This window comes from Jatropha curcas, chromosome 1, assembly GCF_041381405.1.
Source record: "Jatropha curcas cultivar XTBG-Jc1 chromosome 1, XTBG_Jcur_1.0, whole genome shotgun sequence".
Taxonomy (NCBI): Eukaryota; Viridiplantae; Streptophyta; class Magnoliopsida; order Malpighiales; family Euphorbiaceae; genus Jatropha; species Jatropha curcas.
The window spans coordinates 24734135-24744612 of NC_143151.1; the positions used below are offsets into that span (position 1 = coordinate 24734135).

At 39.3% G+C, this 10478-nt stretch overlaps 1 non-coding gene across 1 annotated transcript; it reads right to left on the reverse strand.

The window, feature by feature from the left end:
- Window positions 1-217: 217 nt before the first annotated feature.
- Window positions 218-324, reverse strand: LOC119369793 (small nucleolar RNA R71). The gene has a single exon (XR_005177334.1). It is a non-coding gene; the product is annotated as a small nucleolar RNA R71 (small nucleolar RNA).
- Window positions 325-10478: the final 10154 nt, after the last annotated feature.

Consider the following 10478-nt stretch of genomic DNA (forward strand, 5'->3'; position numbering starts at 1 on the left):
ACAATCACAGTTTGCAGTACTACCAGACGAAGATCCTAATGTTCACATCGCCACATCCCAATGTTCAAATGAAGTAATTCGAGTGAGGTTGTTTCCTTTTTCATTATGGGATAGAGCAAAACTTTGGTTACACTCTATGCTTGCTGGATCGTTCACCACCTGGGATGAACTGAGTCGAGCTTTTCTTCAGAAGTATTTCTCACCTAGTAAGAGTACAAGGCTGAGGAAATAAATATCCAATTGTCGAATGAAGGAAGACGAGACGTTGTATGAAGCCTGAGAAAGATTCAAAGACCTTCAACGCCAATCTCCACATCATGGATTTGAAAATTCAGATGGAGCAACACCAACAACTCGAAGCGCCTTAAATGTTGCTACAGCCAGATCATTTTTAAAGAAACGAATTTGTGAAGCATATGGATTATTGGAAGAAATGGCAGCCAGTAGCTATCGGTGGAATGGAGAGAGAAGTACAATGAAGAAGGTAGCAGGACTTCTAGATGTAGATTGATTGACGCTTTTGAGTGCCAAGTTTGATGCAATTGCCAAAAAAATTGGACAACCTGAGTGTGACTGCAGTGCCAACTTCACCAATGGGAAGTGAAGTTTATGGAAATATCAGTCATACAAGTATGGAGTGTCAGTATGGAATGACTGAATATACAGTGGAACATGCAAATTATATTCAAAACAATTACTAGCCTAGACCTCAAGGAAACCCATTTTCAAATACCTACACAGCCGAGTGGAGAAATCATCCAAACTTTTCCTGGTCAAACCAACAAAATCCACCCCCTAGACCTACCTTGACTAACAAACTGTGACCACCACCACCTTGATTCCAAAAGCCAAATATTCCACAACCCTATCAGAATCCATAACCATAGCCTTACCAAAATCCTACATCCAATCTTAAGGCCATGTTTAAAAGTTTTCTACAGAATCAGAAGCAGAGAGTCGACGCATAAGACGAACTTATTAGACAGTTGAAGGAGAAAGTCGATCAACTAACCACTCATCAAAAGATGATGGAGCATCAAATGGCACAACAAGCTAGCTCTTTAAACTCTAAAGCTTATGGGAAGCTTTCAAGTCAATCAATTCAAAATCCCAAGGACCAGTGCAATGCAGTAACTTTGAGAAATGGGAAAGTTTTAGAAGATCCAAAACTGAAACTGCAAAAGGAGAGGCTAGCTGAGAAAGACGTGATAAACATAGAAGATGAATTTGAGCCTATGGAGGAAAAGAAGAAGAAGGAAGTAGAATTAAAGCGACTATGAGAAGAAGACATACAGAGAAGGATGAAAGCTTTTGAACCTCCAATTCCATTTCCACAAAGATTGAGGCAAGTGAACCTTGATAAACAATTTGGCAAATTTTTGGAAATGCTGAAGCAGTTTTATGTCAATATCCCCTTTACGGATGTCGTCGCACAAATGCCATCATATGCCAAATTCTTGAAGGAGATACTAATAAAGAAAAGGAAATTGGATGAATTTGAAACAGTAGCACTCATTGAGGATTGTAGTGCTGTAATTCAGAATAAACTACCACCCAAGCTGAAAGATCCCAGTAGTTTCTCAATACCATGTGAAGAAGGAGCTATGAAGATTGATAAGGATCTATGTGATCTTGGGGCAAGTGTAAGCCTTATGCCCTTATATATTTTCAAAAAGCTGAACATTGGAGAATTGAAGCCCACCAAGGTGATTTTGCAACTTGCCGTTTGATTAGTCAAATATGTTGTTCGAGTAGTTGAAGATGTGCTGATTAAGGTCGAAAAGTTTTATATTCTAGAAGAATTTGTGGTGCTGGAAATGGATGAAGACGTACATATTTCGATCATACTTGATCGACCCATCTTGGCTACAGTAGGAGCATTGATTGATGTGAAAGAAGAAAAGCTTACATTGAAGGTTGGAGAAGAAGAAATTTCAACCTGTTTGACATGATGAAGCAACTAGCCAGAGTTTTAGAATGCATGCGAGTGGATGTAATAGAGGAGATAGTGAAAGAAAAAATTGTTGAAGAAACTCTTGCTAACCCACTGGGTTCATATCTGATGGACACCGAGGAGATAGAAGGAGTAGAGGAGGAAGTACAAGGCTCTATCCCGAGGAGTTTTCAAAGCAATTGCAATGATGAAGAGTAACCCAATCCAACCTCGTCTAGCGAAAAGGAGGAAGCACCACATGTAGAACTTAAACCTTTGCCACCTGGATTAAGGTACACCTTTCTTGGCCCAAACTCTACTTATCTTGTAATTATTAATTTCTCATCAGATGATAGCCAGGAAGAGACTTTATTGAATCTACTAAGGAAGCATAAGAAGATATTAAGATACAATATATATGATTTGAAGGGTATAATTCCCTCTATATCCACACATAGGATACTAATGAAGGAAGGAATTAAACCTTCAATTAAACCCCAAGGAAGATTGAATCCTAATATGAAAGAGGTAGTCAAGAAAGAGGTAACGACCCTATCTTAGATAGTACATGGGTTAGTCCAATCCATGTGATACCTAAGAAAAGAGGTATTACAGTAGTGAAAAATGAGAATGATGAAACTTTGGCAACTAGAACTGTTACGGCTTGGCGTATGTGTATAGACTATAGGAAATTGAAATGCGCCACCTATAAAGACCATTTCCCTTTACCTGACATTAATCAAATTTTAAAAAGATTAACTGGTCATTCACACTTTTGCTATCTTGATGGCTTTTTGATTTTTATCAAATTTATCTCCATCTATTAAACTAGGAGAAGACCACTTTTACTTGTCCTTATAGTACATTTGCTTTTAGACAAATGCCCTTTGAACTCTGTAATGCCCCAGCTACATTTCAAAGATGCATGCTACTATCTTTTCTGATTTTATCGAAAAGATCATGGAAGTATTCATGGATGATTTTTCTGTGTATGGGATTTCCTTGGATGATTGTGTGATAACCTATCAAAAGTCTTAAGACATTATGAGGAAGTAAATCTTGTCCTGAATTGGGAAAAATATCACTTTATGGTGCAAGAAGGAGTAGTTCATGGACACATTGTCTCTGAAAGAGGAATCGAGGTTGAGAAAGTAGAGGTAGAAATCATCAAGAAAATACCATCACCATCTTCAGTGAAGAGAATCAGAGCTTTCTTGGTCATACGGGATTTTATCGATGATTCATAAAAGATTTCTCCAGTATTTCTAAACGTTTATGCAATCTTTTAGCTAAAGATGTTCAGTTAGTTTTTAACGAGGAACGTTTAAATTCTTTTTACAGGTTGAAGGAATCTCTTACATCATCACCGATTATTTAACCAGCGGATTAGAATCTTCCTTTCGAGATTATGTGATGTAAGTGATTATACAGTGGGAGCTATTCTTAGACACCGGAAGAATAAAAAGCCATATGTTGTTTATTATGCTAACAAAACTCTTGATGGAGCACAAATGAACTACACCACAACAGAAAAGGAGTTTCTGGCAGTAGTATAGGCATTGAACAAGTTCAGAGATTATTTGATCGGATCAAAAGTCACCATCTTCATAGATCATGCAACCATTAGGTGCTTGATAGTAAAGAAGGATGCAAAGTCGAGATTGATCTATTGGGTACTTCTCCTACAACAGTTTGATTATGAGATCAAGGATAAGAAGGAAGCAGAGAATGTAGTAGCCGATCATCTGTCTAAAGTCAGACAAGAGGACTCATTTCCTAGGGAGATGATATGAATTTGGAGATGATATGAATTTTCTAATCGACGACTCATTTCCTAGGGAGCAAATGTTTGCTGTGAAAGATTATAAGATAACTTGGTTTGCAGATTTTGACAATTGCCTTGTGTGTAGAATTATTCCACCCAATTTGAGCTACAACCAGAAGAAGAAATTCTTTGGTGAGGTGAAAAATTATTATTAGGACAAACCGCTACTGTACAAGAAATGCGGAGATGGGATCATGAGAAGATGCCTACCGGAGAAAGAAATCCAAGAAGTTCTGTTCCATTGCCATTCTTAACCTTATGGAGGTCATTTTGGAACCATTAAGACGATTGCTAAAGTACTACAAGCGGGATTTTTCTAGCCTACACTTTTTTAAGATGCAAGGAATTTTGTAATTTCTTGTGCAAGTGCCAAAGAACTGAGAACATGTCCAGAAGGGATGAAATGCCACTCCACGGAATTTTGGAAGTTGAGATATTTGATGTGTAGGGCATAGACTTCATAGGACACTTCCCATCATCTTTTTCAAATAAGTACATCCTATTGGCAGTTGATTACGTTTCCAAGTGGGTAGAGACAGTTGTTGCACCAACCAATGATACAAGAGTAGTGATATAATTTTTGAAAAAATTTGTACTTACTAGATATGGAGTGTCGAAAGTTCTCATCAGCGACAGAGGGACTCATTTCTGCAATCTGTCATTGGAGACACTTTTAAAGAAATATGGGGGCACCTATAAGGTACCAACTCCCTACCACCCGCAAACCAGTGAGCAAGTTGAAATTTCCAACTGGGGAAATCAAGGGAATTTTGCAAAAAACGGTGAATCGTGCAAGGAATGACTGGGGTTTGAAGCTTGATGATGCTCTTTGGGCCTATAGAACTGCTTTTAAGACCCCAATTGGAATATTGCCTTTGAGACTTATTTTCAAAAACCATGTCACCTACTGTTTTAATTAGAACATAAAGCTTATTGGCCAATGAAAATTTTGAATTTTGATATAAAAGCAGCGGGGGAGAAAAGATTGTTACAGCTGAATGAATTGGAAGAATTAAGACAAGACTCATACGAAAATGCAAGGATTTACAAAGAAAGAACAAAGGTCTTGCACGATAAGCAAATCCGAAGGAAATAATTTAAGGAAGGAGACCTGGCATTACTGTTCAATTCGCGCTTATGACTTTTCCTTGAGAAATTAAAATCACATTGGTCTGATCCTTTTCAAGTGGTACGAGCATTCCCTCATAGAGTTGTAGAAGTCTGGAGCAAAAAATCTGGAAGTTTTAAAGTCAACGGGTAGCAGTTGAAGCCCTACCATGTTTCAGAAAGATTTCAAGGAGCCAGTTACTCCTTGACATATCCGCTTCACTGACTACCGAAGAAAGGTCAAGTTAAGGACCAAAAATTAGCGCTTAATGGGAGGCAACCCAAAAATAATAAAAAAATATATAATAAAAGAATATAAATGATAATAAAATAATAATAAATAATAAATAAAATGTGTGCTCAATTGTCATTAATTTTTTTGCTATTATTCCATTTATTTTATTTTGAAATATTTTATTTTATTACCTAGGTTTATAGTATTTTATTTCCTTTTCCTTTTCCTTTTATGTTTTATTCTTTAAATTATTATTTAGATTGGATTTTTGTTTTTATATAACTAACGGTCATGTGCAAGTTTGAATCTTTTTAGGGAAAAACATGGAGCGCAGTGGATAATGTCAGCTAAATTAAATGTGAAGAATGAGGTGGAAAACACATGTCAAAAAGGGGGGATTGAATTGCATGAAGAATGGACACTGCACACACAAAACGACTATTCAACAGATCGTTTCGCAAGTCATCTCACCTCACACAACAACAAATGTACCAAATCTACTTTCCAGGTGCGTATTTCTTACTTAATTCAGTGCTAGTGTCAATTTTCTTTTCCAATTAAAGATACTTGTGCTGCATGTAACCTCACACTCAAACTCCACTCACCTAATTGTTCTTCTTACATGGTATTTAAGAGTTTATACTGTAAGAAATTTCTAGCACTTCATGCAACGTTAATTGCTCGTTCCTCCATTCAAACACTTGAAGACCCATACAACCCAAAACCCATATAACCCAAAAACCCTTTTCCTTCCTCCTTTCTTTTAAACATTCCAGTACACCTCATATCTCCAGCTTTTGGTTACCATGCCCCTAAGACATGCCACTTCTCCAAAATTAGTCTACAAGCAACATCGAAGGTCCCCATCCCCAAGTGCTTCTCAAACTTTGGACCAGCCAAGCCAATTTCCAAGCTATAAGCAACATCCTTAGCTACTTGAGTTTCCTCTAGTGCAACCAAGATGTTCAATGAGACCCACTAGGTACTTTACTTAGACACTTTTAGAAATGCTAAAAATAAAGGATAAGTTTATGAGGATTGTGAACCCCTCCCCCAAACATCACTGGCATATGAATGCATGTGACTAAGGACAGAAATGCACGTGATGTGTGAGTCGCCACCTTGTTTAATTATTTTAGGGTAAACTAGGAAAAAACCCTAAATGACTCCAATTTTAATTAACCTAAATGCTAGATTAATTAACCCAATGTTTAAAGCATGGTCTACGAACCCGAGATGGATCCCGAGACTATGTTATGCTGATGAACTAACCGATGGATGAATGCTTTGCAAGGTGAATGATGGATTAATGAAATGTTTGAGTGATTTTGACTTGCCACCCGGGATTAAATCCCGAATGTGCCTACGTACTTCCGTTTGAATGGAAGATCAAAGTCGACGTAGTTCGATAGGCCTCTTTTAGAGGGCTTTGAATGGTATGCTTAATGCATGGGTGTGTGTATGCTTTGTGCATTTTGTTTAGGCATTTTGCCAAAGATTGATTTATTTAGGCGTTTATCGCCAAAAGATTCATTTTGAGGCTTTTAGCCAAAAGAGTTGATTTGGGCTTATTCTTGCCAAAATTGGTGTTCGGGCTTATTATTGCCGAAAATGATTTTTGTCGAGCGATTTGTCGCCAAAATCGTTGATTTTAAGGCTCTTATTAGCCAAAATGATTTATTTAGGCGATTTTATCGCCGAAAGTTGTTGATTTTAAGGCTTTGAGCCGAAATTGATTGATTTTAAGGCTTCGAGCCGAAATTGATTGATTTTAAGGCTTTTAGCCAAAAGGTGTTGATTTAAGCAATTCGTTTGCTAAAATGTGTAATTTAGGCGATTGTCGCCAAAATGGTTGATTTTGAGGCTTTTAGCCAAAATGATGTAATTTAGGCAATTTGTTTGCCGAAACGATGTGATTGGGCGATTGTCGCCAAAGTAATTGATTTCAAGGCATTTGTGCCAAAATGGTTCATTTAAGCGATTTGTCGCTCAAAAGTGTTGATTTTAAGGCATTTGGCCAAAATATGTCGATTTAGGCGATTTGTCGCTCGAAAGTGTTGATTTTAAGGCATTTGTGCCAAAATGGTTCATTTAAGCGATTTGTCGCTCAAAAGTGTTGATTAAACTGTAGGCAATTTGTTGCCAAAACGCGATTGATTAAGGCTTTTAGCCACAATTATTGATTAATTGGACTTTTAGCCAAATTTGTTCGAAATAAGGCGATTGAACCGTAGTTATTAATTAACTAAGCTCTTTAGCCAATATTGTCGGATTTAAGCTTAACTGCCACGATTATTAATTAATCGGGCGTTAAGCTTAATCAAATTAATTAAGGCAGTTTATTTACCAAAAATAATGATGACGTGGATGCATTTATGCAATTGTAGAATTATTAAGAGTAGGAGAGAAATATGCATGAAATGCTAAAATTAAATAGGCAGAGTTTTGTTTACATACCTGGTTTAATCGACGACCGCTTCTTAACTCCAGATTAAGCTCCTTGTTTAGGTATATTAATTAATTTTTAATTTTATTTAATTTTAGTGGTCAAATATCACAATAAAAATGCAAAAAACTAAATTAAAATGCAAAAAGCGGTAAAGAAAACGCAAGGAGCGTGAGAGGGAGAAGGATTCGTCTATCAAAACAGACAAGGCGCACCAAAATCTCTTGATTATTTGCTTATAAATAGCTTGAAAAAATTCATTTTCATTCATTCTAAACTTTCTAACCTAAGGAACTCTCTCAAAATCTCTCAACTTCTAAAGCTCCAAAATTCTTCTCTTTTTTTTTTTTCATGGCTTCCCCTGATCTGAGCGGTGAGGAGTACCTAGGGTCTCTGGGGATCTCGCTTGACGAGGTCAACCTTACGGCGGACGCTGACACTCACGCCTCCGTAACAGGCATCTTCGCCTAGGTACGCCTTTTTTTTTTTTTGACAAAAAGGGGATTGCGATTTTTCGGGCCTCCTGTGGCCAGAAAGAGAACTTTGGGCCTTCGTGGCCTGAATGTGCTTTTCGGGCCTTAGACCGAATTGTGAATTGTCGGGCCTCTATGGCCAAAGTGTGATTTTCGGGCCTTAGGCCGAATTTGTGAATTTTGGGCCTCTGCGGCCGAATTGTGATTCTCGGGCCTCTGTGGCCGAATTGTGAATTGTCGGGCCTCTATGGCTAGAGTGTGATTTTCGGGCCTTAGGCCGAATTTGTGAATTTTGGGCCTCTGCGGCCGAATTGTGATTCTCGGGCCTCTGTGGCCGAATTGTGAATTTTTATTTTCTGTATTTGCTGTTTTATTAGTATGCATGCTAAGATATTACCCTTAGTAAAGAACCAAGGGACAATTCTTATATTACTTTACCTTTTAGGATCCTTACATTAAATTGGACGTGGCTGAGAATTCTATGTCCGAAATCCCGATCGAGATATTGGATCCGAGCCACCCGGTCGGGGCAATCATCAATCCGTCCCGTCTGGGTTACTTGAGGCATTTTGATGCTGGCCGAAATAGCCACAAGGAGTTGCTGGGTGCTTTGGCCGAGAGATGGTGGGACACTACCAACACTTTTCATTTTTCTTGGGGCGAGATGATAATGACCCCTGTGGATTTTTCTGTGATTACTGGAATCCCTTTTGGTATTCGGACGATTGAATTATATGATGACTGGAGGACAGAGATTTCCCCTGATCGGATGGCGAAATTGATTGGTATAGACCTGCCTCGGATTGTCGGGCCAGGTTCTGCTACTCCAGCTTTGAGTGTTTCCCGGCGCTGGCTATATCTCCAAGCCCCCGACATTTATGCTAGACATAGGCGAGGAGAGCTGACGGCTACTCAGGTGGCCAGATTCACTTTGTTGCTGATGTTTGCTTCGACCTTTTGGTCCAACAGGAAAGAAAGGTTTAATCCTTCTATCTTGAAGAGTTTAGAAAACCTAGCCCATCTCACGGAGTACGACTGGGCCGGCGCTATTCTGAGCCGTATGTATGATGACATGTGTGATCTGAGTCGGAGCCACGGTAAACTTAGTGGGACCTATTACTTCTGGGAGGTAATGCGAAGAACATTCTGTATATTTTTCTATTTTATCAGCCCTCTTTTGACTCTCGTTTCTTCTTTGTTGCAGATTTGGGCATTTGAGTATTTTCCTTACACTCGCCCGGAGCAGATTCATGCAGATCTCGGATTAGGGCTGGTACCTTTGGCTTGGAGATGGTACCGAACAAACCTTCATACCAGTCGACATAAACACTCGCTAAAAGATCTGAGAACCTTTTTTGATACGTGTAGCCCGGCGCAGGTATGTGTTCAGTAATTCTTTGAATACGTTGAATAAAAAAGATTTATCAACATATTTGCATCTTTTCTTTTTTTTTTTTTTTTTTTTTTTTAGGTTGAGGTGGGGGCGATGGCCATTCGCCTACAGAGCTGGATCCAGGTTGATCCTCATTTCCAGCGGTCGGATGACTTGTCTCGGCGGAGGGTGATCCTGTCGTATCCCGTCCTGAGACGATATTACTTGGGCGAGAGAGTAGACTTTCAAATAAGAGGCTGTCGTTCCATCCCTTATCCTCCTCCCGGGGACATGCGAGCGGGCAAGCAGATGACTCTCACCGATGCGCATACCGAGGGTATTCCATATGGAGAGTTCATCTTGGAGGGAGATTATGCTGAGTTCTGCAGACTCTTTCTGATGCAGCCTATTGGATCGCGGCTTGACAATTTTTAGAGATCAGCTCCTTTCCATCCGCCCGCCACCCGCTCTTCTCGGGCCGCGGGTTCTTCGAGCAGGACTCCAAAGAGGAGGCCTACGACTGATCCTTCTTCTTCTACTCGGGCTGAAGGTTCATCTCAAGCCGGCCCTAGCCACTCGGCCGGCCATTCCAAGGCTCCCCGGGCTGTGACAGAGGCTACCGGGTCACTTCATTCAGACTTGGCCAATTTACGTCTTCCGTACAGCATTTCCTACCATACTCCTGACGCTCCTTTAGCCTTTCGAGAGGTCTCACTGGAAAATGTGGATCGCTTGGCTCTACCTTCTGAGGACATTACTGAGGTAAGTAAAAACTGCTAAATCTCTCACAAAAATGATTCATAAGAGATTTGACGTTGATTTCCCTTTTTTTTTTTATAGGTTCCTGTTGGATTGATCAATCAGATGATGGAATTGATGCTCGGGATGCAACAAGAACTGTCTTCGTCCTGGACTCGTAAGGCTTACAATGGTCAGAGAAGGCAGAGGCCCCGTCGCTGAAGCCATGATTGTCGGATTTTTCTGTTCCTCTTTTTTTCTTTCTTGTCTGACTACTGTACTAAACTTTGATCGTACTTCTGTATTTTATCGTTGTACTGAGTTTTATTTTATACCTGCACTTGGTTAA